This window comes from Macaca fascicularis, chromosome 8 (assembly GCF_037993035.2).
Source record: "Macaca fascicularis isolate 582-1 chromosome 8, T2T-MFA8v1.1".
NCBI classification, from domain to species: domain Eukaryota; kingdom Metazoa; phylum Chordata; class Mammalia; order Primates; family Cercopithecidae; genus Macaca; species Macaca fascicularis.
The window spans coordinates 90,677,183-90,703,234 of record NC_088382.1 but is presented as its reverse complement, the minus strand read 5'-3'; the positions used below and the strand labels follow the sequence as shown (position 1 = coordinate 90,703,234).

At 40.8% G+C, this 26,052-nt stretch overlaps 2 long non-coding RNA genes across 4 annotated transcripts in view; one reads left to right on the top strand and one right to left on the bottom strand.

Moving 5' to 3' along the window:
* Positions 1–16,106, bottom strand: part of LOC102143327 (uncharacterized) — a 38,241-nt gene extending 22,135 nt beyond the window's left edge. For 2 of the 3 annotated variants that reach the window (XR_001493001.4, XR_012416476.1), the window contains exon 1: positions 993–1,142. This is a non-coding gene — a long non-coding RNA (uncharacterized lncRNA). Of the gene's footprint in view, positions 1–992; positions 1,143–14,372 lie in introns of those variants that run through there. The other variant, XR_006700431.3, reaches the window with a different exon arrangement.
* LOC141407429 (uncharacterized) lies at positions 1,893–2,831 on the top strand. The gene is made up of 2 exons (XR_012416478.1): positions 1,893–2,009; positions 2,537–2,831. It is a non-coding gene; the product is annotated as an uncharacterized lncRNA (long non-coding RNA).
* Positions 16,107–26,052: the final 9,946 nt, after the last annotated feature.

Genomic DNA, 26,052 nt, shown 5'->3' with positions numbered 1-26,052 from the left:
CAAGATAGCAGAAGCAGGAAGAGAGCTGGCTGGAAGACACATACCCCCTGAAGACCGAGAGAGAGGCCATCCGGGTACTGCGTAGCAGTTACATCAGACTGAGACACTTCCTGTTTACAGGAGACTATAAAGCCCCTGCCCTGTCCTCATTTGATGCTGATGCCATTTTAGGCCTCAGCCCGTCTGCACCCAGGCGCTCATTAAAACAGTGTGTTGCTCCACCGCCTCGTGTTGTCTGTTGGCGCGCTCTCGGGGTTCGAATGGATACAAGAGCCTTGCAAAAATAATCTGTACAACAAACCCCTGTGACACAAGTTTACCAATATAACAAACCTGCACACGCACCCCTGAACCTAAAATAAAAGTTAAAAAAAAAAAACTCTCAATTTTGAAATCCTCCCATTCTCCTGGCTTATAGGGCTTTTACATCTGTAATCACTTTAATGATCCTAAGGGACTGTATTCTGTCTTGGCTTCTCCTGTCTTCTTTGCTTAGGAGATTTCCATCTCTCCCTTCATTCTGACACCTAAATTCCAGAAGATTTCATATTTACATTTCTGCTCTGCTTTGCCTGCTCAAGACATGTATACCCAACTTTTTTCTAAAACATCTCCACTTAAATGCTCAACTACCTCCAACTTAAATGATCTGATCTACCTCTCTCTTCTCCGTCTCACTGTCCCTCTGCTGTCTGTATTTTCTCTCAATTGATGGTATCTCATGTATCGCCTCTCCACTTCATCCGCATGCCATGGTCCTCCTTGTCTCATGTCTGAATTACTGTGATAGATTTCTGACTGCTCTCTCTGCCTGTATTCTGGTCTTCCCTTCATCAGTCATCAATGTCCTGCTGGAATGCTTGCTAAAACCAAAATCGAATCATGAATCTCTCCTCCCAGCCCTTTGGCATCTGCCTTAAGTCCTAATCAGGGTACAAAAAGCCCCTCACAATCTTACCATTGCTGCCTTCTCCACTTTCTCAGGCACTCACCTCCATTATCCTCCTCTCACCCTCCAGCAACATCGTTCTAAACATGCCATTCAGTTTCATCACTATGTGACTTTGTGCCCCAACTCCACTGCCTGAAATGCCTTTCAAAGCCCAGAGTAGGTGTCACCTCTTCCACAAAGACTTCCCAGTGAGGGGTTGGGGACGATGGATAATCACTCCCTTCTCTTTCCTGCCTGTGAATTATTCGTATACTTAGACTCTTGGCTTATCCCTCTGCACTGTTAATATTTGTTGATATATCTGTCTCTCTCTTGGACTCTGAACTCCTTGGGGGTAGAGTGCAGGCATTTATCTTTGTATTCCCTTACACTGTGCCTGTAATATGGCAAATGAATTGAGTTAAATTTAACTAAAGACAAGAAATATTCTGCATAGTGCCCAAGGCTGTGGAGGCTTGTTGGTTAACTTACCTGCCTTCTGCACAGGATACCTGCCTTCTGCAATTTAAGGTATGGAACTGTTTTTTTTTTTTTTTTCTCCAGCACCTATCACAGTGCCTTGTACATAAGAAGCACACAAGTAAATACTTTGGCCAAATAAATGTGTCTTGTCTTAGGGTAATAGACTGCCCCCACCCTGTGGCTGTTTTAAAAGTCTGTGGTTTGGTCACTGTATAAGAACATGTAAATGAATAATTTCATATCAGCAAAAAAAACACGGCCAGGCGCAGTGGCTCACGCCTGTAATCTCAGCACTTCCGGAGGCTGAGGCGGGCAGATCACCTGAGGTTGGGAGTTTGAGGCCAACTTGGAGAAACTCCGTCTCTACTAAAAATACAAAATTAGTTGGCCGTGGTGGCGCATGCCTGTAATCCCAGCTACTCAGGATGCTGAGGCAGGAGAATAACTTGAACCCGGGAGGCGGAGTTTGCGGTGAGCTGAGATCACGCCACTGCACTCCAGCCTGGGCAACAAGAGCGAAACTCCGTCTCAAAAAACAGACAAACAAACAAATATATGGGGAGTCTAGCCAGCCCCCTTCTCTGGAACTCTAGCGGTGAGTGACCAAATCTACACGGATGCTGTTGCATCTTCTTCCCCACAAGTTGTGAGTCCCAGCTGATTCAGCAAGGAATAAACAAGGGTAGGATATGTGTGGGTGGGGCACCGAGGTCCCGAGGAGTTCTCCTCTGGGTCGCTGAACTGGAAGATCAGGAAGCTCTAATCAGCGGTGGCAGAGAGAGCAAAGAGTAATGCAGGCGTTCGAAAGAGAGAGAAAGAACATGGCGGGCAGGGAGAGAGAAAAAGAAGGAGAGGGTGAAGGAGAAGGAGGAAGAGAGAGAAACAGACAGAGAAGAGATGGGGGACAGAGAGAGAAAAAATTAGAGAGAAAGAAAGAGAGGCTCTCTGGGGTCAGATTCCAGGCTTTACTGAGATGTAGCTGTGCTTTCAGACTTCAGGTTTCACGAGCTACCCTGTGTCCCGCTGAAGAATTCCCTCCTACTTTGGCTTCTATCTATAGAGTAGTCAGAGTGTTTTTTTAAAAAGTAAAATCTGGTAATGACCATACTGGTCACCTTTCAGTCTCTCCAACCTGCCATGTCTCCTGGCTACAGAACCTTGGCTTGTGATGTCTCCTTCACCTAGAAGAGCGGCACCCACTAGCACTCCAGCGCCAACAGCTCTCTTATAACACACAGTGGTAACTTCATAATTACTGATATGATCCACTCATTGTCTGTCTGCTCAAAAATGTCTTCTTTGTAGTTACCCAGCAATGTCGCTCAAATGCTTAGCACAGTGCCAAACACACAGCACACACATAATGGTTTGTTGAAGGAAGAAAGAAATACAATATTAAAGTTGCTGATTATGTTGTGGTTTGAGACTGCTTTGGCTCATCTTATTATTTTAGTTCTCCCATCAGTTATTTGTTCTTCTGGGTTAATGAGCATCTCCTGCTCCAGGCATGTCATTATTCTCATCCAAGGCCGGGTCAAGCCCTCCTGGTGGTCTCTGTGGTGCTCAGAACACTGGGCACAAACAGGCTTCAGGACGTGAGGAGAAAGATGGGAAGGGGAGAGGCACCAAACCAAGCCCTTTGGAAAGAAAGAGAAGAGGAGGGGAGGGGAAGGGAGGGAAGGGAGGGAAGGGAGGGGAGAGGAGGGGAGGGGAGGGGAGGGAGGAGAGAGGGAGGGAGGGATTGGGGAGGGAGAAAACTATTAAACACTATAATAAATTTACAATTAGATAATTAAATAAGCACATGCTTCCCCAAGGAAATTTAAATCCCCTTTCCATTGGCATGCCAAAAAAGAGGTGATTTCCTTCTCTTCCTGCCTCACACAGAAATATAGTGTGACTTGTTTTATTCATGGTCTCCTTGGAATTCTAGCCCAACAAAGCTTCTAGTCACTTCTCCTAGTCCACCAGCGGGTCCCTGGAAGGCAGAGCCTGCTGCTTCTGTGAAGCCCTCATATTGCTCCATCTGAAAGTGAGAAAGAATCAGGAAGAGGGGAAAACAAGGTGTACTTTCCATGCCTTCCTTTAATTTGGCTCTGTGAATTGGCTCAGCATAACTAGCTGAGTTCCCATCTCCCTGTCCCTCACAAAACGAGATTTGTGACTTTTGGGGAATTTTTGCCAAAGTAGTAAAAATTCTTACATTACTAAATCTCTTTTCATCTCAGTACTAAAAGATAATACGTCCAAAGAAAACACTAAAATACCCAAGTGCCTCCCACTGGGATCAAAGAATTTTCCGTTTCCCCAGGAAGATCTTTAAATTTTCTCCCCTGTCAGTCTTCCAGCTCTTTACTCCCAGGAAGAACCACTTTCTCTCCTTACCCTGTACCGAAACCCTTTAGCTTTATTTGTTTACTACCTCTCTGCTTCAGAAAGTTTTCCTTTGATTAGCTTTACACAATTGTGACGATGATGATGATGAGGAGGATGATGATGATGTAATCCACTCCACTGTCTAGGTTATCAGTGCTCATTTAATTGGTTTGCAGTTTACTACTTGATATTTATTTATAATATTAATAGTCCTAATTGTGTTCATGTGCTAGTTTCTTTATTCAGTGCCTAAAGTCCTTAAGGAAAAGAATATTTAATTCAATTTTATTCAAAAAGTATTTCCTCCACTGTATGAGTCCCTGGCACATGGGTAAGTGCCTACTGAGTACAGAAAATATAGTAACTGCTGAGGAAAACATTTTTAAAATAGATGTGACACCATCTCTGCCTTGGATATGTTTATAGCTCTTTAGGAAACAAATCAAAAACATATATGTTTTATATAGATTCACATATATTCATAAATTCATATATATACATATGTTCATATATATGATTTTATATATTCATACATATTCATATATATACATATATTCATATAAATGTGTTTAAGTCCATTTTCTGTTGCTATAACAGAATATCACAGATTTGGTAATTTATAAAGAAAAGAGATTTATTTGGTTCATGATTCTGGAGGCTGGGAAGTCCAAGGGCATGGTGCTGGCATCTGCTTGGCCATCTGGTGAGGGCCCTGTTGCTGTGTCATAACATGGCAGAAGGGCATCACATGGCAAGGAAGAAAGAGGGCAAAAGTGTGCAAGACAGAGAGAAAACAGGGACCAAACTTATTCTTTTATCTTCACCCCTTTATCACTCCCCAAGGTAACCAACCCACTTCTGCAATAATGGCATTAATCCCATTCATGAGAACAGAACCCTGATGGCCTAATCATCTTTAAAGACCCCATCTCTCAGTACTGTTACAATGGCAACTAAGTTTCCAACACGTGAACATGTGTCCTTTTGTAGGACACCTAGCAATATGCTTTTTATTATACTCATATACAACCACAGAAATAGTTCAGATTATTATAGTTGATTTGCAAACATATACATTAATGTATAAGATACAAAAATATCTGTATAAATAACTATAATGTAAAGTGTAAGGACTGTAGAGGGAGTTGGGAAGCCTTCCCAGAGGCCATACTTGAGGTAGACATAGGCAGATAAAGAATTTTCCATGAAGAGGAGGAGACATTTCTTACTAAATGAGAGAAGAACTATACAAAAGATACCAGGTGACATAAAATACTTGAGATTCTGGGAAAGGGGAGGAGTTAGGCATTATTGATGTGAGAATGCACATCAGGGAAGGAAAGCTATGAGATGGGTCTAGACAGATAGGACAGGATGTATTTGTTTGTGTTTTGTCCTACAGGCAATGAGAGCCTTGGAAGGCTTCCCAGCAGAGGTAAGAAGAGACAGAGAATATGCATTTCAGAAAGATCTTCCCAGGTAACAGTTGGAGGGTGATTGGAAGTAGTGTTTTGTGAAACTGTAGAGCAGTCAGGTGATTGCCAGAGTCTAGGTGGCCAACAATAACCTGAATGAAGGTGGTGGCAATGGGAGAAGTGGGAAGAGAAGGAAGGTACATCTCAGAGGAGGCTTGAGGACTGGTGGGATGTGGCAGGGAATTGCAAGGAGGAGTTGAGAGTGGGCCTTCTTGAAGCAGTGCACAGCCTGCTTGGTGACAGAATTCCTTAATCTAGTAGCACCTTGGGTAGCTGAGTTTCTGTACCTAGTAATGCAAGGGTGGCATCCCAGTTTTGTGAAACCTGAAGCAATCAATCTGAAAGCCCTCTTAGAAAAAAAATACAAAATGGGTACAAAAGTGAATACACATGTAGAGTAAGAGAAGAAATCACAACAAATTACAAACAATGAAAAGCTGAAAAATAATATAAATATTGGAAATGTCATAATTTTATTATAACTTTATTAACTAACGGCTTGACATATCTCTAAAATACATTTTCCCTGCATCTTTTCTCTGTATACTTTTTGTAAATTGAGATAAAAGTCATATAATACAAAGGCCACCATTTCAAAATGTACAGTTCCATGGTTCCATGGTTTTTATGTCACACAACCACTACTTAATTGCAAAACATTTCCATCATCCTAAAAGAAATTCTGTCCCTATCAGCTGTCAGTCCTACTTCTCCCCTCCCCCATTCCCTGTAACTACTAATCTATTTTCTATTTCTATGGATTTGCCTGTTCTGGACATTTCATATAAATGGTATTATGTAATATGTGTCCCTTTGTGTCTGGTTTTTTTTTTTACTCAGCATAATGTTTTCAAGGTTCATTTATGTTGTCATTTGTAACAGTACTTGATCCTTTATGTAAAACATTTGAGGTAAAATTCACATAATATGAAAGTATTCATTTAAAGTGAACAGTTCATTTGTATGTTCTCAATGTTGTGCAACCACCACCTCTATCAAGTTCCAGAACATCCTTATCTCCCCAAAAGGAAACCCAATACCTATTAAGCAGCTATTCTCAATGTCTTCCTTCCCAGCACCTGGTAACCACCAATCTACTCTCTATTTCTATGGATTTACCTAGTCTAGATCTTTCACACCAATTGAATCATACAAGATGTTACCTTCTGTGTTACGCTTCACTTTGTGTAATGTTTTTGAGGTTCATACACATCGTAGCATGTATTGGTACCTCACTGCTTTTTATGGCTAAATAATACTCCATTGTATGAATATACCACACTTTGTTTATCCATTCATCTGTTGATGGACATTTGGGGTTTTTCTGCCCTTTGACTATTATGAACGGTGCTACTATGAACATTTGTCTACACATAGATTTTTGGAGTACCTGATTTCAATCATTTGGTGTATATATCTAGGAGAGGAATTGCTGGATCATATGATAATTTAATGTTTAACTTTTTGAGGAATTGCCAAACTGTTTTCAAAAGCAGCTACACCATTTTATATTTTTATGTGAATGCACAAGATTTCCAATGTCCACAAATCCTACCAACACTTGTTTTCCTTTTTTTTTTTTTTCCATTATTAGGTGTGAAGTGGCATCTCATGTCATTTTGATTTATATTTTCCTATAAGGAAGGGCATCTTTATATGTACTGGTTGGCCACTTGTGTGTGTGTGTGTGTATATATATACACGTGTGTGTGTGTGTATATATATAGTAGCACTATGTATGTGTGTGTGTGTGTATATATATACACACATATACAAGTATATACATGTGTATATGTTTATTTGAAGAAATACCCTTTCGATCCTTTGCCCATCTTTAAATTGAAGTACTTGCCTTTTTTGTTATTGAGTTGTAAGAGATCTTTATATATATTGGATATTAGACCCTTATCAGATACATAATTTGCAAATATTTTCTCCCATTATGTAGGTTATCTCTTTAATTTCTTGATAGTGTCCTTTGACACTATCAAGTCTTCTGTTTCCTTACTGATCTGTTTGCTCTATCCATTATTGAAAATTGGATATTGAAATCTCCTACAGTTATCATTAATTGGCTATTACTTCCTTCAGTTATGTTAGTTTTTGTTTGGTGTTTTGGGGCTCTATTTTTAGATGTATGTGGGTTTATAATTGTTATATCTTCTCAAGGGACTGAGCCTTTTATTATTATATGGTGCCTTCTTTGTCTCTAGTAGCATTTTTGCACTAAAATCTATTTTGTCTGATACTAATATAGCTACTCCAGCTGTCTTTTGGTTATGTTTTGTATGAAATATCTTTTTCAGTCTTTTGCTTTCAACCAATTTGTATCTCTAAATCTAAAATGAGTCTCTTATAGACAACATAGAGCTGGATCATGTTTTTTCATATATCTTACCAATCTCTGCCGTTTAATTAGAGGGTTTAATCCATTTAAATTTAACGTAACTACTGATAAGGAAGGACTTCTGCTTTTTGCTATTTGTTTCTTATATGTCTTATATCCTTTTTATTCCTTAATTCTTCCATTACTGCTCTCTTTTATGTTAAGTAGATATTTTCTACTGTGCCATTTAAATTCCTTTGTCATTTCTTCGACTATATTTTTGAGTTATTTTCCTAGTGGCTGCCTGGCAATTATAATTAATCTCTTAATTTATAACAATTTAGTTTAGATTAATACCAACTTAATTTCAGTATATCAAATTTTTGCTTCTCCATAGCTCCATTCTCCCCACCCACCCCCATGCTATGCTGTTATTGTTACAAATTGTATTCGTATACATTGTGTGTCCGTCAACATAGATTTATAAATACTGCTTTATGCAGTCAAATCAGAATGGGGAGAAAAAAGTGTTACAAAAAATTAAACGTATTTTATATTTCCTTGTATAGTTATCTTTACCAGAGATCTTTAGTTCTTCATATGGCTTTCAGTTACCATCTAGTGTTCTTTTATTTCAGCCAGAAATACTTTCTTTAGCACTTGTTGGAGGGTAGGTCTATTAGCAACAAACTCTCAGTTTTTTTTTTATCTGGGAATGTCTTCATTTATTTTTATTTTTGAAGGATACTTTTGCCAGATATAGAATTCTTCGCTGACTCTTTTTTACTTTGAGTCCTTTGAATACATCATTCCAGTGTCTTCTAGCCTCTGGGATTTTTAATGAGATATCAGCAATTAATCTTATTGAGGATTCCTTCTTGAATCATATAGAGTCGAGTTGTTTTCCACTTGCTATTTTCAAGATTCTTTGTCTTTGTCTTTGGTTATGGTGTATCTCTCTATGGATTTTCTAAGTTTATCCCACTTATAGTTCATCGAGCTTCTTGGATGTATAGACAACATTTTTCATCAAATTTTAGTTTCCTGCCATTATTTTTAAAAACACACACACACACTCTCTCTCTCTCTCCTCTCTTCTCCTTCCAGGACTAGCATTATGTGTATGATGACATCTCACAGGTCTCTAAGGTTTCTATTAGTTTTTTGCTTTATTCATTTTTCTTTTGTTCCTCAGACTGGATAATCTCAATTGATCTATCTTCAAGTTGCTGATTCTTCTACCTGTTTAAATCTACGATTGGAATCGTGTTTAAATCTAGATGGAATAGTCCCCTAGTGATTTTTTTATTTCAGTTACTATACTTTTGAGTGCCAGAATTTCTGTTTGGTTATCTTAAAAATAAAATTTCTATCTTTTTATTCATTCATTCATTCATATATTAATTAGACAGAGTCTCACTCTGTCACCCAGGCTGGGGTGTAGTGGCATGACTTCAGCTTACTGCAGCCTCAATCTCCCAGGCTCAAGCAATCCTCCCACCTCTGTCTCCCAAGTAGCTGGGACTACAGGCTCACACCACCATACCCAGCTATTTTTTCTATGTTTAGTTTCATGATGTTGCCCAGGCTGATATCAAACTCCTCAGATCAAGCAATCTGCCCACCTCAGCCTCCTGAAGTGCTGGGATTATAGGCATGTGCCACCACACCTGGCTTTTTAATTGGTATTTTTACTTGGTAAGACATTATTCTGATATTTTTAGTTCTTCAGATATTGTTTCCTTTCACTTTTTAAACATATTTCAGGTAACTAATTTAAAGTGTATTCTAGTAAATTCAATGCCTAGGCCTCCTCAGAGATAGTTTCTATTAACTTTTTTTCCTGTGTTTGAGCCATACATTTTTTGTTTCTTTGTATAGCTCATAATTTTTTGCTGCAACCTGGATGTTTTGAGTGTTATGTGGCAACTCTGGAAAATAAATTCTCTCCTCTCCCCAGGGTTTATTGTTGCTGCTGTTCATTTTATTTTCATTTGTTCATTGAATGATTTTTATAAACTAATTCTGTAAAGTCTGTATTCTTTGTCATGTTTGACCATAGAAGTCTCTGTTCTGTTAGAACAATAATTGGACAGAGATTTCCTCAAATGCCTGAGACCAAAAATATTACAGTGTTTGCCAAGAGACTCTGTGTGTTGGGGCCTGCCTTTAACACTTAGCCAGGCAGTTTACAATTCTGCCTTAGCCTTCACTTCCTTCTTGTGTAAAGCTTCAAGGTCATCCAGAAGTCAGAGCTTAGGGTCTTGATAGGTCTTTCCTGGGCAGGCATGGCTTCTAGATTCCCAGGAATATGCATGTACTTTGCAAAGCCTTCATGAATATAACATTTCCCAGCCTTTTCTTCCTAATTTTTTGGTTTGTAGCAACTATTTATCACCTCAGGCAGCAGACACTAAAACATGTGCCTGTAGATGCTTTTGACAAATGCTTCCCCTACCCCCACATAGCTTTTGGACTGGGTGAGTTCCAGGTCAAGTGAAATAAAGACAAGCCTTTGGAGCAGACTTCCACAGAGCCACCACATATGTTTTTAAAGGGAAAATAATTACAATTCTTTTTAAATGAGTTTTATTCTAATTGTCGCTCCAATACCAGGAATGCCAGCTATTCCTTTCACAAGTACCTCTGAGTTGGGTGTGAGGTATGGTCCGAGGTTAAGTTAAAATGCCACAAAGCTTACTGAGATTCAGTGCTTTCCTTGAATAAACACTCCCTGGTGGCTGCAAGCCTCTAGTTAATTTCTAGAGTTGAAAAAAGTTGCTTCTGATCATTTTTTCCAGTTTTTTTTTATTTGCTTTTATGGAAGGGTAAAATATTAGAGTGCCTTACTCCACCATTTTCACTGAAATCACTCCTCTCTGTATTCTTTCTTATTGCCTCTTGCTATGACAATTTAGTAACATGATTTTTCATTGAAAAAGTAGAAAGATAATCCAATTTTTCCTTTATCATGGTTGACCACATTTCTTTGTTTGTTGTTGTTTTTTTGTTTGACAAGGAGTCTTGCTCTGTCACCCAGGCTGGAGTGCAGTGGCACGATCTCAGCTCACTGTCAGCTCCGCCTCTTGGGTTCATGCCATTCTCCTGCCTCAGCCTCCTGAGTAGCTGGGACTACAGGCGCCCGCCACCATGCCCGGCTAATTTTTGTTTTTTTAGTAGAGACGGGGTTTCATCGTGTTAGCCAGGATGGTCTCGATCTCCAGACCTCATGATACACCCGCCTTGGCCTCCCAAAGTGCTGGGATTACAGGCGTGAGCCACCGTGCCGGGCCAACCACATGTTTTTGAAAAAATTATGAAGAGCTTAGAAAAATTCCTTATAGAAGGTGAGCAGTGTGACTTTTACAATCTCCTCAAGTTTCCTGCTCAGACAAGGCTTGTTGGTCGAGCAAGACTTCAGAGAACTCCAGCTCTTTGATCATAGTTGGCATGGCACTGGCAACGAATACCCTGGCAGCTAGTAAGCCTTGGCCAGTCTTTTGCACCTCTTCCTCTTCCCCATATTCTGCCCTTGCTGGGCTGGTCCTGGGGTTAGGGAGCAAGACGCCTAGAAACATGGTCCTAATGGACCCTGCACAGGGTGCAGAGCAGCCTCAGTTTCAGATACTCTTCCAGGGATCAAAGATAGGGTCCAAGTGCTCCCCGGCAGCTGCCAAAGGCAAATTATCACAGCAGGGCAGGCGAATGTGAAGGTATTGCTGGCAGTCTGCCAACCCCACTTACAACCCTGGGACCACTGGCAGGGCACAGACAAAATATGAATAGAATAGAATATAGACAAATAATATAATATAGACAAAATGAATATAAAACCAACCTAAATGCCCTTCAGTTGATGACTGGATAAACAAAATGAGCTCTGTCCATACCAGGTATTTTTATTCGGCAATAGAAAGAAATCAAGCTCTGATACATGCTGCAACGTGGGTGAACCTTGAAAACATCATGTCATGTGAAAGAAACTAGTCACAGAAAACCATGTATGATATGACTCCACTTATATGAAATGTCCATGAAGGGGCGAGGTGGCTAACGCTTGTAATCCCAGCACTTTGGGAGGCCAAGGTGGGCAGACTGCTTGAGCCCAGGAGTTTCAGACTAGTGTAGGCAACGTGGGGAAGCCCTGTCTCTACTAAAATTACAAAAAATTAGCCGGGCATGGTCGCGCACGCCTGTAGTCCCAGTTACTTGGGAGGCTGAGGTTGGGGGATCACTTGAGCCCAGGAAGTCAAGGCTGCCATGAGCCATGACCATGCCACTCTACTCCAGAGCTGTTATCCAGGCTGTTTCATAAAAAGAAAGAAAGAAAAAGAAAAACATGTCCAGAATGGGCAAATCTGTAGAGATAGAAAGTAAATTAGAGGTTGTCTGGTTTTCAGGGGTTAAGGGCAGGAATGAGAAGAGATTGCTAATGGGTCCACAGTTTTCTTGTGGGGGTTACAGTAATGAAAATCTACTAACAAGTCTGTGAATATACTGTAAAAAGAACACAGAATTACAGAGCTTAAAAGGGGACATCCTATGTTATTCGTATTACATCTCAATAAAGCTGTTAAAAAGTAGGAATATAGAGAGGCCCCCTCCTTGGGCAGTACTCCTGGCTTCATCACATGTGAGAGCTGCTGCTGCTGCTTCTCTCTGCAGGGCAGCACTCAGCCTAAGACGGGACCCCTACAAGGAAGGAGCCCTGAAGCTTAAGTGACATTAGCTCCTTAGACACCTGCCTTTGGATTTGTGTCAAGCATTCTTCTTTCCTTTTTTTTTTGTTTTGGTTGTTTACTTCAGGGTGCCAAAACTTTTTTTTAAGTCATGTTGATGTGGTTTGGCTGTGTCCCCACCCAAATCTCATCTTGAATTGTAGCTCCCAGAATTCCCATGTGTCGTGGGAGGGACCCAGTGGGAGGTAATTGAATCACAGGGGCGGGTCTTTCCCATGCTGTTCTTATGACAGTGAGTAAGTCTCATGAGATCTTATAGCTTTATACAGGGGAGGTCCCCTGCACATTCTCTCCTATCTGCCGCAATGGAAGACACGCCTTTTGCCTTCCATCATGATTGTGAGGCTTCCCCAGCCATGTGGAACTGTGAATCCATTAACCCTCTTTTTCTTTATAAATTCCCCAGTCTCGGGAATGTCTTTATCAGCAGCGTGAAGACGGGCTAATACACATGTTGACAGATACATACTCAGTTAACATTCCCATGTTTACTAGCTCACAAGTTAACATTAAGGGAGGTGGGTGGAAGGTGACCAGGGTGATAAAAGGGAGGAGTGACATTTCAGAAATGTACTGATACAGGAGCAAAAATATATTGACACATGAGTTCCTCAATTTAAAACAATTGAAATCAACAAAACCAATCTTTTCTTTTTTTCCCCTTTCACTATAAACCCTAAGACGGACAGTGACATTGGGGGAAGCCTCCAGAAAATCAATCAGCCTCCAAAGCAACAGATGTGACAGATACCTTTGCAATCACATCTAAGGGATGCCTCAGCTCGTAGAACTCCACCCCAATCACACTCTGTAGTTTAGAACATGCTCATTCGAACATGCACAGAGATAGAAAGTAAATTAGAGGTTGTTTTGGGTTTCAGAGGGTAGAGGCAGGAATGAGAAGAGACTGCTAATGCGTCCACAGACTTTTTTGTGGGGGGTGACAGAAAATAAAAATATTTTCCTGATTTTTCCATTGTCATTTCCAGAACTGTGCCATAACTTTCTTCACACAACTTTGCTTTGGTTGACTTTTGGCTGAGTCATGGGAACTTACGGGACTAGAATACTCTGACAATTTTGGCGAATTCACATCTTGAAATGGGGATAATAGCCTCTTTCAAGTTCTGTCATCACTATTACTATTATTATTATTATTTGAGACAGAGTCTCACTGTGTCGCCCAGGCTGGAGTGCAGTGGCTCAATCTTGGTTCACTACAACCTCTACCTCCTGGGTTCAAGTAATTCTCCTGCCTCAGCCTCCCAAGTAGCTGGGATTACAGGCGCCTGCCACTGTGCCCGGCTATTTTTGTATTTTTAGTAGAGACAGGGTTTCACCATCTTGGCCAGGCTGGTCTTGAACTCCTGACCTCGGGATCCACCCGCCTCGGCCTCCGAAAGTGCTGGGATTACAGGCGTGAACCACTGCGCCCGGCGTACCATTATTTATTAAGAGATTATTGTCTGCACGATCCCAGGGTTTGGCAAGCCATGAAGGCCTGTTCTTGTCAAGGGGCTTACCCACCTCAAAAAATACTGTGCTTTGGCAAAACCTACAGGCTGATTGATCCTCAAATCTGCTTTGGCTTCACTCTGGGCATACAGTTGGACTGTATTTCCCAGTCTGCCTTACAGTCTGGGGTGGTCATTTAAGCGAGGCCAGTAGAACATAGGCAGAAATGGTGTGCATCTTCCCCAGGTCTGCTCCCCATGGGAGCCACTCTCCCTCCCCTTCCCGCTGACTGGAATGGAAATGACTTCTAGGTCAACCTGAAGGAAAAAGGGCTGGGTCTCATACCACCACCAGAATTCCCACATGGCACTGTTAAAAGAACAGAACTTTTATTGCATTAGACACTAATGTTTGGAGGTTTCTCTGGACCGGGGGATACCCTAACTCATATAAATGTCTTTTAAATGAACCTAACCATACCAAAATTTTTTGTTGTGTAAAAAACTGCCCCAAAACTCAGTGACTTCAAACAACACACCTTTCTTAGCTCACATTTTCTGTGGGTCTACAATTCAGGCATGGCTTACCTGGGTGTCTCTGGTTCACAAAGCTGCAATCAAGGTGTCAGCCAGGGCTGCAGTCATGTCTAGGCCGGGACTGGTGGAGAATTCAGTTCTCAGCTCCTTCCCGTGGTTTTTGGCAGCATTTAGTTCTTTGATGGTTGTTGGTCTGAGGGCTTCAGATCCTTGCTGGCTGTTGGCTGAAGACATCAGTTCCCTGCCAGCGGGGCCGCTCCATAGGGCAGCTGATGACATGGCAGCTGGCTTCCCTCAGAGCAAACAAGGGAGAGAGCCAAAGAAGATGCTCCAGATGGAGCTGGAGTCCCTTTGTAACCTAATCTTGGAGGTGACATCCCACCACTTTGGCCATGTTCCATTGCTGGAAACAAATTGCTAGTTGTAGCCCATGCTCAAAAGGAGGGAATCCCACTCAGGGGCATGAATACCAGGAGGTGGGGACTATTGTGGGCCGTCTTTGAGGCTGCCCACCACACTGTGCAATTTTTTTTCCTGAAGATTTGTGGAGACCTTTTAAAATGCTCTAAAGCTGTGCTGCCCAATATGGGAACCATTAGTCACATGTGACTATTTAAATCCGATCGAATTAAAAATTCAGTTTCTCAGTCACACCAGGCACATTTCAAGTCCTCAATAACCACATGTGCCTAGTGGTTCGCATATGAGACAGTGCAGATATAGAACATGTCCATAACTGTAGAAAGTTCTATTATTGCAAAAATAAGACAAAACAAAACAACCCTCTCTTTAAAAAGCTGGGTTTCTCCAGAATTGTGAAGCCACAAACAGGGCTTCTGGGACACCTAGACTGTGTTTCTGCATTCATTTCCACCCATATTGTTCATCTGTCTCCTTCCAGGAACTCAGTTGTAACTAGTCTCTTTCCTTCCTAAAAGCCTACTCTCAAAAGAAAAATAATTAAACAAATTCACACTAAGGTGTAAACGACTATCTTTTAACATCGTTTTCTCAAAGGTACTTCCATTCTAACCAGACTAAATCTGAATAAATAAATTCTCAATTGTGGCACTTTAGATGTCAGATTTACTGATTTGGAGAGGAGTTTCAAGTCTTTGGAATGCTTTGAAACTCAAAGACTGAAATGAGAACACTCGCCCCTAATCTATCTGACTTTTGAATTCTGGTTTTCACATGAATTTTTCCATAGTAGAGAGTAACCTGGGTCTGGACGTGTTCTAATTTAGCATCATATGTGCAAACATCAAACAAATAATATAGTAGACTCCATCTCTATGTACTCATAATGGGGGACCACCATATCGGGAGAACTACATTATGACATCTTAATACCTAGTTTTTCCTCTTGGATTCATCATTTAACTTGTTTCAACCAGAAGGTTGCCTTTCAGCTGCAGAGGGAAAACAGAAGTTCTTTGACAGAGACAAAAAGCGCTGGAAATGACTCGTTGGTGTTTTTCCGCCTGAGCAAGCAGGCCCCCCTTACTAGATCCCGGTGCACAGTATTCACCTTCGTGGCTCGAGCAGGGTCTTTGCTGGTGCAAACATAATTTGCCACATTGTCTCCATGTGATCGTTTGGAAGCTGAGGGAGCTGTCTCTAATGACAGGTCACAAACATCCGCGACGCGGGCTCCTTTATGCCTGCTCGGCTGGGCTGGGCGCTGGCAGCCTTGCCACTCAGGCGCTTGTTTTTGTTATGGAACAAAAGCCTCACTCCCAGCTGTGGCGCCAAAATCTCGCTCGCACTGTTCGAGTAACTGACAGCTCCGGAGCTAGGCGTAGGGGAGGCCTGGATGGGCTCCTCCAATAGCAGCCGCCTCTTTCTGCGACCCCCGCGTGTTTACCCGCAGCCGGCTGCCGGCGGGAAGGAGGCAAGGACGAAAACCAGGACGTGGAGTTGGCTCGGAGTGGGCGAGCGCCCCAGCAGAAAAGTGAAAGCCTACTGGGGCCCGCCGCCCAGGAGGAATCCGCTTTGTAACCCGGAGCCTGCGGCTGAGATGCTGTTAATTTATTTGGTTCACCCCATCAGTCTGCAAGAAATTCCCCTGACAAGTTCCTCGCGGTTTCGTGTGTCCAGTCTTTGTGATTACAGGGCGATGATGTAGCACAGAATGTGTCCACTTCACTCAGAGGAACTAATAGATAAATAACCATTTAAATCCCCAGTCCCCTGCTAGGTGCTCTGGAGTGACACGAAGAGGAGAGAAACGGAAGAAGAGATCGCTTATATGTCAGAAATGTTCATCGCTTCCTGCAAACCTTCAAAGCAAAAAGTCATGACCAACATCATTAAAGGCGGCTTATTAAACATCGAGTTGTATGTGCTGCTGTTGTGTATTGAACCGTGAAACTACAAAGAGCTTGTCCCTGGGCTAACAGATTCACATAGCAAAGAAAGTTCCCAAGTTGTACTAGGCAAAATGAGTATGCTAAATCTCTATCCTTTGCACACCAGGATAAATAAAATAGATTCATGCCTGGTCAGTGAATACTAGGAGCCTCTAACTTGGCGGAAAATTAAATGACTTTGAGGTTGTGGTTTCTGAGTTGCAGGCCACGGCGCTCAAAGCTCTGGAATTCAGGGCTGAGCGCCTTTGCTGTTCTGCATATGTTGGTCATGTGATTTTGAAGACAGCCAACTTCTCTGGGCCTGGCTTTCTCATCAATAAGGTGGAGAAAATACATCCAGACTTGCTGTGAGGATGCAATGGGATGACTTATGTAAAGTGCCCGACACTTAAGCACACAACAAACAAATGTAATTTGATGCCAGTATCTGACAGAGAATTTTCCAGATGTGATAGGCTACTTTCTTCAGCATGAAGAGAAAGCATTTAGGGCAGTATACCTAGCACATGGTGAGCACCCAATAGTGTTGATGCTGCACTGCTGAGCATATCAGACAAATCCTGGCTTTGCCAGTTGCCAGTTACGTTTCTTCATTTCTCTGCGCCTTGATTTTCTCATCTGTAAAATGGATATAATAATAGTACCTATCCCATAGGACATTAGAGGATCAAACAAGATAACTCATGAAACAGGCAGCTGGCAGCACTCAGTAAGTGTCATCTAGTACTATTATTGCTTTCACATCTGACAGATGATTGTTCTAGGAATTATGACTTAGTGATAGACTATATTCTCCTCAGTATAATTTAAGGACAGGAGGAAAATGGAGTTTTCCCTAGGAGCATGCCTCATCTTCCCTTCCATGCCTCTCTTCCCCTTAGATTGGGGTTCTGTCCTCTTCTCTGGGCTCCGACGATGCTTTCACTGCAAACGGGGACTCTGCATTCTGACATCCACCAGTCCTGTCCTCTCCGCAGCAATTCTTTTTTAAACTTTGGATTTTGAGATTATTTTAACATGCAGTTGTAAGAAATAACAGAGATTACGTGTACCTACTTTTCTCCAATGTACCCAGTTTTCCCCAACGGTAACATCTTGAATAACTACAGTACGATATCCTAACCAGGATATTGACAATACAATCCACCTTGTTCAGATTTCACCAGTTTTACAGTCGTGTGTGTGTGTGTGTGTGTATGTATTTAATTCTGTGTGTATTTACAGTGCAGTAGTGTGTATTTTAATTCTGTTTAATTCTATCACACATGTAGATTCGTGTAATTACATGAATCTACATGTGTGATAGAATTAAACAGAATTAAATTACAGAACAGTTCCAACACAAGGGTCCCTTGTCTGACATGCTTTGTAACCCAGATGTTCACTGATTACACTACTACCATTTTCCCATAAAATTCCTTTCTCCTGATTTCAAAGACTTGTTAAAAGCTTGATTAACCCATCACAAATGGCTAAGGTATTGAATGTTGTAAATGTAAATAAGGTAAATGTTGAATGGGTCATACCCCCCAAGATAATTGTTTTCTTAGAGAGAGCTTTCATGATTTTACTCTGAGGAATGAGCAGTAGGAGACTATCAGGAAACAAGATAAAAGAAAATGGGGCTCAGAATTATCACTCAATTTTAAATGTGCATGAAAAAACGGGGGTGGAAAAGAAACATGGAAGCCTGAAAGGGCTCCAGGCTGATTCATCTAAGTGGAAGTCTAACACACACACACCCCTTCAAAGTGAGAAAGGTTTCAGAAACTTCTTCCTTCACCCAGCCATTACCCACTGGAATACATAGGAAATCTCACTGCTGCAGTTGAAGAACTAGATCTCAGCCCTGCTTCCTTCCAACAACACAGGGCAGAAGTTAAACAATCAGTCATTGCCCAGGCTTGCAATTGCTGGGAAAAGAGTCCTGTTTGATTGGGGTGAACCACAACCTTTTAGTATTGATGATGCTGACATATTCTTAAGGTGCAGAAAGCACTGGCTTAAAGCCTGGCAGGGGAGGAGGATAAAAGGCATTCCCTTTACAAATTTTGACATCATTAGAATGCACAATGCTCCACAAACACTTTTCCTTCTACAACTTTGTGCAAAACCTGAGAATTGCAGCACAAAATCCTGGAAGTGGAGGAATGGAAGCCTTGGTCCTCAAGTGCTTCATATCACAAGGTTGTCCTAGTGAGGAGTAGATCTGGGGCACAAGTCCTATGGCTTTCTGTGGTGCTACTGGCAAGTGAAAAAAAGGGTCAAGGGATTGGGAAGAGAAAATGTGAAGAAGTGGCATTGCCAGAGGTGATGTTTGACTCAGTTGTTTCTTATGTTCTAAAAGCGTGGTACCTGAACCAGAAGCTGCAGCAGCACCTTGCAACTTGTTAGGATGTAAATTTTCCAACCCCACCCCACATGTTTAAAATCAGAAACTTTGAGGCTGCATCCCATTAATCTGTGCTTTAACAAACTCTCCAAGTGATTCTGATGCATGGTGAAATTTGAGAACCACTAGAGCTTCCAACAAAAAGGTCCACAAAAAGTTTGTTGACCCACTAGAATGGTTAACCATTCTTACGGGGATATAGATGGAATAGTCAAGTACTACTTTAAATTCAGGAAAGAAATGTTTAAGCAACTATAAATGCTAAGCACTATTTTAGGGACAGAGGGATGAACAAGACAGACGATATCTCAATGTCATAGAGCTGCTGGTAATAAGTGCTCAAAAGAAAAAAGAATCAGGTTTGAAGTGCAATTTTAGCAGGGTGGTGAGGAAAGGCCTTTTTAAGGACATATTTGAGCAGATGCCTGAATGAAACTCAGGAGCCAGCAGGTCATGGTAAGATCTGGAAGCAGGGTGTTCTGCCAGAGAGGACTGGAAGTGTGACAGCCTGATATGAACATGAGTTTAGTGTGATGAAGGAAGACAGAAGGCAATGTAGATAGGAAGGAGGGAAAGGAGAGCAGGTTACTGAGAGGTGGGATGGAGATAGTAATATAATTACAGGGTCTTCTGGGCCTCAGAAGGAAAATTTGGATATCTTCTCAGTGTGATGGGATACTATCAGAGGCTCTTGGACAGGAGAGGGGCATGCTTTATTTTTTGTGTGTTTTACACAATTTGGCTGCTATGTGGTGGTCTGCCCGTAGGAGGACAAAAGTGAAACAGTAAGACTAGTTAGGAGGTAGTCCAGGTTAGAGATGATGAGTGCTGGATGAATACCGTAGTGGTGGAGGTGGTGGAATTGGTTGGATTTAGGATGTATTTTGAAGATAAGTCTGGGATGTGGGAGAAAAAGAGGAGTTGAGAATGACTTCTAAGTTTTTATCTTAAACTAACGGGTAAATTGCAGTGCCACTTATTAAAATGAGCAAAACTGGGGAAGAAACATATTTGAAAAGAAAACCAAGAATTTTATTTCAGTCCTGTTAAGCTTGAGATGCCTATTAGACATCCAACTATTGTGTTGGATATCAAATATATGAGTTTGCCACTCAACAGTACTACATTGAACTTATTACCTTATAGTGTGTAAAAAAAAAACTATTCATTAAATGTTACAGGTAAATATTTTCAAAAAGCATTTTATAAAATAATACTTTGCTTTTTGCCATTCTCACACTCCTTGAATCTATTTTATTAAAACTTTTCACATGAGTCCTTTACATCAGGTCTCTCCCATCACTAGCACCACTTTCCCAATCTTTTAACAGTTCTGCAAACCACATCATATTCACTTCCAGATGAGCTGTTTGACATGCAGCACTTTTTGGATCTGTATATGATGTTGCCTCTGGATACTTTATCCTAACCACAGAAAATCAATCTGCTGCTTGTGATACCCTCTCCCCTCTCCAGAGTTGTTTTTTTTGTTTGTTTTTTGTTGTTTTTTTTTTTTGGAGACAGAGTCTCACTCTTTCACCCAGGCTGGAATGTAGTGGTGCAATCTCAGCTCACTACAACCTCCACCTCCAAGGTTCAAGAGATTTTCCTGCCTCAGCCTCCTGAGTAGCTAGGACTACAGGCGTGCACCCCTACGCCTGGCTAATTTTTTGTATTTTGAGTAGAGATGGGGTTTCACCATGTTGGCCATGCTGGTCTGGAACTCCTGACCTTAAGCAATCCGCCTGCCTCGGCTTCCCAAAGTGCTGGGATTACAGGCATGAGCCACCGCCCGCGGCCTCCAGATCTATCTCTTAAACATCAAACAACTATCACACTTCACCTGGATGTCTGTGGGCATCCGAAACTTGGTATTTCCTAAATGGTGCTATGTCCCCCACCAAGCCTGCTCCCCCAACTCAGTGACCAGCACTAAGGTCACCTAGTCCCTGAAGTTCAAAACAGACAATTGTCCCTGGTTCCTTTCTTTTCTTGTTCTGCCCACATCCTGTTGGTCACCAGGTTTGGTTGATTTCTGCTTTGGAATTGTTTCTCAAATCCACCCTCACCTCACTTTATCCTCTGTGGTAGCTTTACTTCAGACCCTCTTCATTTCCCTGCTTCCTGGACATGCAGCCTGTACTGTCACCCAGGGCCTCTTGCTTGGAAGAGCCCATGCTTGGTTTAATGCCCTGCTGTCTCATTCATGATAATTTTGAACAAGGAGTCCTGCATATTTATTTTATCCTGGGCTCTGCAAATTATGTAGCCAGTCCTGGCCAGGAATATCTACAGGCCTAAAAAAATACAAGCTGAATGCTATTCTGAAAGGTGGCAGCTCATGCACTTAGGGTGACATTGGATTTTAGATTCTAGAAGACATAAATACCCTGGGTAGGGGATCACTGATTATTTGCAAGGTATGTAAAAGGGATACAGAGATCACTGGGAGAAACAAGCCGAACATGAATTGAGAATAAGACAAAGGTATTTAACACTGACGAGAACATGGTATCACTTACAGTAGAATAATGTAGAAAAAAACCTTGTGAAACAACATAGGTAAAATGATCATGGTGTGGTGGCTGGAACTCTGTATTGAAAACCTATTGGAAAAGATTCGGAAACAAATATTAAGGATCATTATTTTTATATCCAAGATCATCACTAGCTATTTCCTCTCTGCACTGAAAACTGAGTAAGGGAAGTGGCGACAGAATACATAGAGAAAAATCTTTTTGTGGATGTGTAGATTGTTATATGTAACATAATAAATTAGCAAAGAGGCAAGACTATTCTTGTGTTTTTCTTACTGGTCACTCTTCTTGTCCTTTCCTTTTTCTTCTTCTTCTTTTCCTGTTTCTCTTTATTTTTCTTTTCCTCACTCCTCTTAAGTTCTGGAAAGCAGCAAGGAGAAACAGTATTTATTCTGAAATAAAGGTTTTGATTGGAATTCTAGCTTCGGCCAAGCCAGCTTTGCCTGCTGTGTGGCCATAGGAAGCAAGACATCAGGTGGCAGGATGGCTGTGACTAGATAAATAGATGGAGCCACTGGGGGCATGAGGATAATGGGGTTTATATGGAGGAGATGATGGAACAAACAGCTCCACCATAGCTTTTGTAGAAATGTGACAAAAATGTTGCAAGTAACCTCTGCATCCACAGTGAAAGAAATGTAAGGTAATCAAGGCTGCCCTCCCCAGCCCTCCTTCATCCTTGCACTTTGTCGACTGGAAGGACAGTATATCTACAATGGTTTAAGGAAAATTCTTTATCCTGGCAAGTATGGTAAGTACTGAGGAATTTTTACACTTCTTACAAAATTCTGTCTCACTCTCATTTTTTTTCATATTAACAGGCATAACAACAAGAAGAAATTTATGACTAGCTTTTAAGAAATCCCAGTGGTATTTATATCAGCATATGCTGATGTCTCATTCTATTTTATGGCTTTCAAAACTCCCATGATAGGTTGCTGGGGTTAATTTAGGTACTTCTTCCCCTGGAAGAGCTTGATAATAAAATAACAAACATAGAAACTAAAATGGTGTAGATAAAAATAGCACTGGAGGCAAAGGGGATAGATTAGGAGCTTTTGATGTCTGTCATCAAACCTGAAAATACCCTAATTGGAAACCTGATGAAGGTAATAAATGAGAGTTGTTAAAAATAAGCTCAAATTCAAAACATTTAATTTTTAAAATTAGGTAGACAGATGAGAAAAAACATAGTTATGGTAGTTTGGATTTGCAGCAAAGTATCCTGGGTGTGATTTCTTTTTTTAATTTTCTCAGTCAGATCTACCTAAAAATGGATCTGGAAAGTAGAAAATGACCCTTGGAAGGTTTGAGCCTTCACCATCCAACATGATAGCCACTAGTCACATGTGGCTATTCATACTTTAATTAAAAGTAAATAAAATCTAAAATTCCATTCCTTATTTGCAGTAGGCACACTGCAAGTACTCCATAGCTGCATGTGGCTGGTGGCTGCTGTTAGTGAACAGCACAGATATAGACTATTTCCATCACTGCAGAATGTTCTAGCAGGTGAGCCATTTGTATGCTCACATTTATATTAATGTTAAATACATTAAAAGGGCTAGGTTTAGTATTTTGGAAAGCATTGCGTATTAGAGGTATTATGCTAATTATTATTTAATCCTTAAAATATTTTTCTTTTCTTTTTTTTTTTTAGAGGGTGTCTCACTCTGTCACCCAGGTTGGAGTGCAGTGGCATGGTCTCAGCTGACTGAAACCTCTGCCTCCCAGGCTCATGCAATTCTCCCATCTCAGCCTCCTTAGCTGGGACCATAGGTGTGCACTGTCATCCCCGGTTAATTTTTTGTATTTTTTTTTTTTCTGTAGAGACAGGGTTTCATTATGTTGCCCAGTCTGGTCTTGAACTCCTGCGCTCAGGTGATCCACCTGCCTCAACCTCCCAGAGTGCTGGAGTTACAGGGATGAGCCGCCACACCCAGCCATTAAGCCTAGAAATATTTCTATTAGGATAGAAGGATTAACTAAGGGTTATTAACTAAAACACAGAAAGAAAGGCATGTAAGTAATAACTAAGTAAATGAGAATCAAATCTGCAAACTAAATTTTAAGAATTCTTCCCAGCAATAGCACATGACTGTAGTATAAAGAAATTATGATGTGACATAAGCAAGTAAAAAAATAGTTGTTGAAATGAAGCCTTGCTGCAGGTAAATGTATAAAAGGAAATAGGAATTGATGGTAAATGATAATGGATGAAGTCTAGCAGAAGTCATTGGTACAAACATTGGTGGGAAACAGGAATAATTTGTAAATAAGTTCAATGAAGAAAGGAAAAGAAAGGCCCATAGGTAAACCTAAAGATTTAGAGAAGAAAATGTGAAGAAATTTAACAACAAAGCTAGAGAAGTACTTGCAGAACATATAGCAATAGGGTTTTTGACGTCAAGGGCTCACACAAGTGTATATGAAAAACTCTAATTCTATCAGAGTTATGGGCAAAGGATAAGAAAATAATGTGCAGAAGGGGAAGTAAAACTTGAACACATGGGAAACTATGTTTCTCATTAATGATCAAAGACAAAAATTAAAACAAAATAAAATTTGATGGAACATTTGTCAAAGTGGCAAGGGAGAGAATGATGGAAAAAGTGAGACATGATTAAAGTAAGCGAGCATGCAGGACGCCAGCCACTTTCTTGTGGTTTTCAGAGTGCACACTGCAGCAAACTCTTTCATTAAGCCATCTAGTCAAAGGTATCGAGAAAATGTGCATACTATTTGACCAACTGATTCTACTTCTGGCACTGATCCTAAGGAAAGAATCCAAAAGGTGTATAATACTTTCTGTACAAAGGCTGGCAGCACTATATTACATAGCAAGATGTGGTGAAATCATCGCACAGCTTGACACAATGTTCTGCAGTAAGAATTTTGCTATGAAGAGTTTTTACTCTTTATGTTTAAATTAACTGTAATATTTGAATACATTCTTTTTTATTGTTATTATTTTTGAGACAGAGACTCGGTCTGTTGCCCAGGCTGGACTGCACTGGCGCTGTCTCAGCTCACTGCAGCCTCTACCACCTGGTTTTAAGTGATTCTCCTGCCTTAGCCTTCTGAATAACTGGGATTACAAGTGCCCACCACCACGCCCAGCTAATTTTTGTATTTTATGTAGAGATGGGATTTTGCCTTGTTGGCCAGGCTGGTCCTGAACTCCTAATCTCAGGTGATCTGCCCACCTCGGCCTCCCAAAGTGCTGGGATTGCAGGCATGAGCCACTGTGCCCTGCCCATTCTTTTTAACAAGGCAAAAAATAGGGAAAATGGGAGACTTCCTTTGCCTCCTCCCTGAAGCCTGTTCACCTCCCTAGAGGTTAGCAGGTATCCTATAGAGGCTTCCCCGTATCCATCTGAAATGACACTATGTATTAATAGATGTATATAGTATATTTTGTAGGATGTTTTAAATACAAATGAGATCATGTTATAAAAAAGTATTTTATAGCTTGTTCTCTTCACTTAAAAATATATGAGTCCTTTCCTCCTTTCTCTTTTAGCACACAGTGACTTCCCTCTTTGTAGTGGCTGCATAGTGGCTCGTACATCATCAAAGACTTCTTTTTAAACCATTCTCATTTTGATGAATATTTATGCTGTTTTCAATATTTTGCTATTAAAACCAGTGCTGCAATAAGTATCCTCTCTGTATTCCTTTGTGCCACTAGGCACAGTGTTCCTCTAGGATGAATAACTAGAAATGGAATTGCCGGTTTCAACTGGCAACTGCATTGCACACACTGAAATAGTTAATATGTGTTACATAAAAAAGAAAGCAAAGCTACCATTTAACACTCACTAAAACAAAACCTGAGTCTTTGAGAAGCATGACAGATCCTGCAGCAGAATACAGCCATGTGATGGATACATACAACAGCGTACTCATACTCTCAGTAACCCTGAATAGTATGAAAGCTTTAGAATTTCTACAAGCCTGGTAAGCAAATATTATATCTAAGTGTTTTAATAACACTGAATTATTTGCATTTTGCTGCATATTAATTCTTGATTTTATGTTGATAATATTTTCTATCTTTCACTTACTTTAAAACTTTTTAATGGTGTCTTTTGTGAAAAAGTCTACAAGTTTTTTGTGATCCTATATCACCTTTGTGCTAGGGCCCTGACTTGGTATCAAGTCTAAAATGGCTATCATTCCCTAGAGGTTATAAAAATATTCACGCATATATTCTGCTAATATTTTTATGATTTATTTTTACCCTACTAGCTCCATAAACATCTACAAGTTATATACCACCATGTGTGAAAGAAAATCTCTCATTATAAAACTAGGTGGAAAAATAATGTGAGACAAAAAGGATGATGCATAGAAAAGAAATGAAAATAAATATACCAAAAACAATTACAGGGGTTATCTTTGGGTAGGGAGGTTAGATGTGATTTTTA